The sequence below is a fragment of the Coturnix japonica genome, chromosome 5, assembly GCF_001577835.2.
Source record: "Coturnix japonica isolate 7356 chromosome 5, Coturnix japonica 2.1, whole genome shotgun sequence".
Lineage (NCBI taxonomy): Eukaryota > Metazoa > Chordata > Aves > Galliformes > Phasianidae > Coturnix > Coturnix japonica.
Window position 1 is genome coordinate 8,150,323 of NC_029520.1, and position 6,844 is coordinate 8,157,166.

General features: G+C 45.7%; 1 long non-coding RNA gene across 3 annotated transcripts; it reads right to left on the reverse strand.

Annotated features, from left to right (window-relative positions):
• Nucleotides 1-1,314: 1,314 nt before the first annotated feature.
• LOC107314518 lies at nucleotides 1,315-3,407 on the reverse strand. 3 transcript variants are annotated; one of them, XR_001555475.2, is made up of 7 exons: nucleotides 2,850-3,396; nucleotides 2,683-2,736; nucleotides 2,276-2,323; nucleotides 1,948-2,168; nucleotides 1,717-1,803; nucleotides 1,476-1,560; nucleotides 1,315-1,397 (listed from the first exon to the last, which is right to left on the reverse strand). It is a non-coding gene; the product is annotated as an uncharacterized LOC107314518 (long non-coding RNA). The 3 variants fall into 3 exon arrangements; XR_001555476.2 differs by having other exon boundaries at nucleotides 1,476-1,803; nucleotides 1,948-2,191; nucleotides 2,850-3,407; XR_001555474.2 differs by having other exon boundaries at nucleotides 1,476-1,803; nucleotides 2,850-3,404.
• Nucleotides 3,408-6,844: the final 3,437 nt, after the last annotated feature.

The window sequence follows — 6,844 nt, forward strand, 5'->3', positions numbered from 1 at the left end:
AGTCAGAGGAGTGGTTCTTTGAGTAGTCGGGGTGTTGTTGCCTCTTTTGGCTGTCATGGTATTATCTGTGGGGTTTGGTATTTGTTGTGGTTTTTTTAGGAGGATTGATGCTGTTTCGGCTGTTAATGTTTGGTTTTATTTAAGTGTTGAGTTGGAGTTTTCTGTTTAGTTTGGTTTTTCAGTAATGTGTTGGTTTGGTGGTAGCTTTGGCTGGTTTCTTAAAGCTCTTTTTTTAGTGGTTTTTCTTTAAGTTTTGTCTTATGTAGTAAGTTGTGGTTTTTTGTCTTTAGTTTTTCAGTAGCTTGGTTAGTTTAGTAAATTTGTTGGTTTTTTTGTTATTGTTAGCCAATTGATTTTCTGCATTTCGGTAGGTTTTTTTTTTTTTTTTTTTTTTTTTTTTTTTAGTAAGTTGTGTAGTTTTGGTCTTTTTAAACTATTAAGTTCTCAGCTGGTAATTACTTGTTATGTTGTTTTGTTGTTAGTTTATTGGTTCTCGGTGTTTTGTAGTTGTTTTTGTTCTCGGTTCATTTGTGTTTGTATAGTATGGTTTTTTAGGTTCTCGGTCTCTGTTTTTGTAGTTGTTTTGTGTTTCGGTGTTTTGTGTAGTTGGTTTTTTGTGTTCCTCGTGTTTGTGTAGAATTGTGTGGGTTTTTGGTTCTCGGTTGTTTTGTTAGTTGTGTTTTTTTTTTTTTACTAGTGGTTTTTTTAGTTAGATTTTAGTTTTTTCTTTGGTTTTTGGGTTTAGTTTAGTTTTTCTTGGTTTTTAGTTTTAGTGTTTTTTCTTTTGGTTTTTCTTAGTTGTTTTAGTTTTTTTCTTGGTTTTTCTTAGTTGTTTTAGTTTTTTTCTTGGTTTTTCATGTTTAGTTTTTCTTGTTTTTTTGTGACTTTTTTAGTTTGTTTTTTATAAAGTTGTTTAAGTTTTTTAAATTTATTTTTATTTTCTAAGTTTTTCTTGTTTTTTTTCTGGGGGAGAACACAACTCAGGCTGAGTCTAGACTCAGCCTGAGTTGTGTTCTCCCCCTTGTAATGGTGCTGGAGGCCGGATTTTGCACTATCTCTAAAGAGATATATTTTTTTTTTTGGCGGGAGGGTGGGCATGTCAGTGGCATTTTTTTTGGGGCCCCGCTTGGGGGCCCCTCCCCTGCCCCCTTGGGGCCCCTCCCTCGGCCCTCCCCCCGGGGCCCCTCCCCTGCCCCTTGGGGCCCTCCACTCGCCCTCCCTTGACCCCTGGGGGCCTCCCTCCCCTTAGCCCTCCCTTGCCCTTCCTGTCCCTTAGGCCCTCCCTTTGGCCCTTCCCGTCCCCTTAGGCACCTCCCTTCTGCTGAGGGGATGCTGCCACAGCCGGGCCGCGGGGCTCGCTCGTCCTCGCTGCCGAATGCTCCGCTGCAGCGCTCAACCTGGAATAAAAGCAGCAAAACGTGACATCCGGAACGTGCTGTCCCGACACCGTGCCGCCAAAGGAAGGGGACGCCTACCGGCCGCTGTCACGCCGCCTGTCCTTCTCGCCCTCCCTGAAGGCTGCTCTCACTCGCGCTGTCCTTCCGTCCTCGCCCGCCTGGCCTGGAACAAAGACCGAAAACGACGGGACGCGAAGCTCTTCCATACTCGCTTCTGCCGGCTTCCTCGGCACGCCTGGGCTTAGCTCATTACGATCCAGGGAAAAAGACGCTAAGGGGATACTTTATTGCTCTCTTCTGCTATCTCTGAGGTGCTTACCGTGAGGGCAGGGCTACTGACTAGTCTCTTCTCACTGGTGAAGAGATGACAGAAAAAGACCTCCGCTTGCCACGAGGTACCTTTAGGCTGGAAGACAAAAATCGCTACTTTACACAAAGGATAGTTCATAGTTCAACACCGGAATAGGCTCCCAAGGGAGGTGGTTGACTCCACGCCCTGGGATCTGTTTAGAAGCCCTTTGGATGTGGAGCTCCAATATAAGATACTTACTGCCTTGCGTCTTCCCGGTCTAATCCCAAACTTCACCGTATCGCCCGCGAGCCCTTCCTAGACCGGGAATACGAGCTCCGGCAGCGCCTCGACTGGGGTGAGGCGCCCCGGGGCTCCCCTGCTTCTTCCTTCATCCTTAGGCAGAGCTCAAGGAGTTCCGGAAAAGAACACGGCGGTCCTCAACGGCGGTCCGGTCGTGCGAGCCGTGCCGCCGCGTCTCCCTGATGGGAAAGAGATCGCGCTCCTCAAGTTACAAATAAAGGGCAGGGGGTGAAACTAAAAAGGCCGAAAGGCGGCCTGACAAGGGACTCCAGAACAAAGAGCTTACCGAGCGGCTTCTGAACGCTCGCCGCTTCGGGCTGACGAGATGCTCGGCCTGAAAGAGAACAAAACTTGTTTCAGCAGCGCTTTGCGTTGCTGCACCCTCGCCTTCCCAGCCGCCCCGAGGCTGGAACAATACGGCCCCGTCCCGCTCGCTCCTACCGATGACATCGAGAGAACCCGAAGCCCTCGATAAAAAGCCCGGAGGGGGCTGAAAGCGCCCCGGGACCCCGCTACGACTCGGAGAACGGAGCGGCGGCCGCCGGGCGATAACCTTAACCCGGCTCCGAGAAGCCGGGGGAGCTCCGCGACGACCCCGGACGGAGCGCGGCGAGAGCCCGGCGGCCTCCCGCTGCGGGCGGACGGCTCCGAACGGCTCCCCGGAGCTCGGTGGGTCCGCGGTCCCGTTCCTACCTGAACGGCTCACCGGATCGGGCTCATCTTCACCGGGAAACGTCCCACCGCAACCTGAAACAAAACGGCACAACACAAAGAGAACGTTACAAGAAAAATCCCAAACCCAAGGACCCGTTTCAAAAGCAGCCCATCGCGGTGCTCCGCAGCCCCAGCAGAGCCCAAACCTGACGAAGGAGCGGAGCCCACGCCGACGTCCGCACTCTATGAGATCCCGGAGCCGTCTGATGGCTCCCTGCGGCCTCGGGAGGAGCTTAAGAGCCGCTCGGGCCGGAACCCGCCCCCGGCCGCCAACGAGGCGCAGCTGAGCCCGGGCGGCCGCGGCCCCGCGGCACCTGGCGGTAGTTCCCTCGTTAGCGCCGGCCGGGGGAATTGACAGCTCGACACGTGGACTGCAGATCTGAATTGAGAATCTGAAATGCAGTTTTCATTCTACTCTGTAATGCGCTTCTTGTCACCTCGTTGCGATGTACATTGATAAGTGAAATCACTGTGCCTCATTCAAACGGCTCGCTTTGCGTCTCACGACGCACTTCCAATGAGCGTCCCAGCCAATTACGGTTTCCAGCGGCCCCTGCTTCGTGCTGTCTCTACTCCCCTTTCCTTCCCCCCTTCATAAAACAAAAAAAAGACCAAAATAAATAAATAAGATAAATTAAAAAAAAAAATGTTGAACCTGTAAATACTTTGTACCTGATTCAGACAATATGGCTGAAGGCAGCAGTGGAAACATGGGAGCGGGGATGTGACGGATTCCCCGGTGGGTCGGTGATGTGCTGGAGAAAATTCCTGTCAGGTACAATCTGAAGCGCAGCTTTGCCAGCTGTTCCGTACGGTGTCGCTTGGGATTACGCTCGTGTGTCACAAACACCAACTGCAATGCTTGTGGTGACATGTCAGCTATCTCCAGTTAAAGACACATGGACTCTGTACAGACTTCTGTCATCAAATTCACTTTTCGTGACATTTCGTTCTTAATTTAAACTCCTGAAAGTTGGACTCCGCTCATTTTCAGTTCTTACGACGGTAGAACTGTGAATGTTTTCATTGCACGCTGTCACACGTATATTTTATGCCGCCATCACCAGCATCAGACAGAAGAAGATATCTGAACTGCACATTCAGATCTCAAAACAAAAAACAAACTCGGAGAACAGCTCATCCTCTTCAACTACCAGTCTTTTTTGATAAGTCAAGAGCCTTTTATGTCGCCTTTGGGATCTTGGAACCTTCTCTGCAGCCCCTTAAGGGTACAATAAATCTTTGTGAGGTGTTTCTTCAGTTAATCTCCTGGGTTTTCCAAATAAGTCTGAGATTGTATCCTGCAGATGCAACACTTCTTGCTTAAGAGGTTAAATACTCTGTGGAAGGGAAAGTCTCTGTTTGCTTTCAAGGGGGCTGTGGGAAAGGCCAAAATCGCTGCTCAATGCCACTAATATTCTCTTTGAAGCTTTGCAAAACTAATGCTTCCTTCCTTCCTCTCCCTCTTAGGGACAACTTGTGGATTTCTCAGCTAGAAAAGCTTTAACTGTTCCAGAATTGAATTGGTCATCCGGTTCAACACAGGTGTGAACTGAACTGCAAAGTTCTGAGGTGACAGAGTGCAGAAAGGAGGTTTGACACGTACAGTTTGACCTGGAACTGCAAAGCACTCCTAAGTCAGAATTCTCTGACAGTGCCTGCTACTTATAGGACTCACAGCAAAACCAAAGGAGCTGCTGTATTCCTAAGCACAGAAAAGAACACCGTGTTGTGCATATGTATAAATTCCTACCAGAAGAATTTATTTTAATGCTTACTAAAAGTGTACAAGTCTAGTGTTGAAATATCAGCATCTGCTATTTTCAGAAGTAAAACTCTTCACCTGATAAAATACAAACTCCCTGTTGTAGGCAGCAGGCTTTTTACTGCCTCTGAAGTCATTTTATATTCCTAGCCTTACACTGCCCTGCAGTGGCAAAGCCAAAATCTGCAGGGATACTGTTTACACAGGATCTTCTAACTCCTGTAACTAGAAGGAGTTTGCCCATTACTAGGAGGGACAGAAAGAAAACCCTGCAGTGGCATCAAAATGGTACAGTTTACCTTTTCCATAGGAAACAAGACAAGTCTGTTCATGCCATGAATCTGCTTGTCTCTGGGAGCTACTGGCTGACTCCAGCCAAATGGAGCTGCAAAAATGAAGATCTCAAACAGATTTCATTTGTTCTGATAGTAACACTTAGATCTTAACTTCCGCCCAGTCATCGTGTCTGCCTTAGAAATCCCTTGAGATAATTTATATCTTAGTTAAATTACAAACTATTCTCCAGTGCCTGTTTCTGACTCGCTTCTTTTTTTGTCTCCTGTACTCTGAAATCATATAAAAATAATTTCATAGCATTTTCCTTGAGTTACTAATGTGTTACTTCATGTACTGTTTCACTTCATTATCTCCACGACTTGTTTGAAAGGCAAAAGTACAGCTCAGAAATTGACAGAGTCCTTTGTGAGCTGTCACGAGGTTCTTCATTCGTTTGAGAAGTCAGCATGCCAGTCGTAAGAAACAGGGCTGTAGTCTGCTTTCAAGTACTGCAAAGTTAAACCTGAGAGCAGAGTTGTGACAGTTCTTGCATCGAGCTTCCTCATTATTCTGAGTCCCTATATAATTATTGTATGCTAATTTTGCAGTCTGACCTTTATGTGAGTAGACAGGTGGGAAAATGCATGTACCCTGTCATCTGCTTAATGGCTTCCTAATCTGAATAGACTGTTCTGTTTCAGCTGTACCATCTGGAAATACCCTCTTTTGCTTGGAACTGCTCTGCATGTAAACAAGTATTGGTGAAACTATCTGACTAGTGCAGCACTGTATTAAAGCTAAACCTTTTTTGGTTACATAAAGTTGTAATTTCTGTATAATTTGTAGCAAAAAAAAGGTGGATTTCCCAAGTTTCTTAGGTAAACTGGCATGCAGACATGCAGATGACAAATCTCTGCTTTAATTAAGCCCTGAATCACGGTTGCAAGGGCTGTATTACAGCCCTGTACACAAACAAGTCAGTTATATGTTCTAAGGAGCAATCCGGTCAGACTTTCTGAGCCAGTAGGTTCAATTGGACCAATTGTTTTTGAGGTACATTTCTTCTAAATGTAACTGCTTCTGCAGTGTGGCCTCTGCAATGCCTTCCGGTACCACAGTTTCACTATGAAATGCATGGAGAAGTACTCCTTTTTCTAGTGGGGTTCCTCAAAGTTACATGATCATTTCATTAGGTATTCATTAACTCCTGGGTTACGGTACGGAATAAATTCATTAGATGCCGCAACTGTGATGTTTAAGACTATGGTCTCCCACTCTGCCACTCTCTTCAACTAATGAGTCACGGCCTCTTTGGTCTCCCTGCTTTTAATAGTTGTTTACTGCTGATGAAGACCCTCAAAATATTTCTTGATAGCTTTTCTGGTTCCAGAGTACCCTCTTCTTTCAGTGTGGTGACCAGAAGTACAAATGGTGCCAAACGAATGGGAAAACATAGTGATGTTTTTGAATTTTTGCCTGCTTTCATTACAATTTCTAGCATTCCATTTGCCTTTGAAAATGCTGCTGAGGTTTAGAATGACATTTTAGAGAACTGAGGTACAATGAGTCTAAGCTGTTTTTCTGGAGATAATTTAGGCCGTGATTATGCGTATGCACAATTAGAATTGTTTTCCTCAGTGCAAATTACTTTGCTTGCATCAGCATGTAATTTCATCTGCCATTTTATTATCCAGTTATTCAGAAACATGCAAGCCTTCTGTTCATTTTCACTATTAGATTTGAACACCAAATAATTTCATTGCATTAGCGAACATTGCAACAAAGTTTTCCTTATTTATAAAGCTTGGGCTTTTATCTTTGTAAGACCAAAGGTTAAACTAATGCTAAACACAAGTGAGAGATGATACACAGGGGTGGGCAAGTTAATGAAATGTACACAAAGATAGGAGTTGTTTTGGGGTATTTTTGAGAAGCGCGTATCAGACATTGAATCATAGTCGGAGTGGTTCTTGGAGGAAGAGCAAAGAGACAGGGCAAAATGGCCTTGTGCTTTCAGATTAGTCGCTAACGGTTTGGCATCTAGACTGTACTCTGCTACACTAAAAGTGAAAAACAGATTATGTAATGATGTTCTGCAAA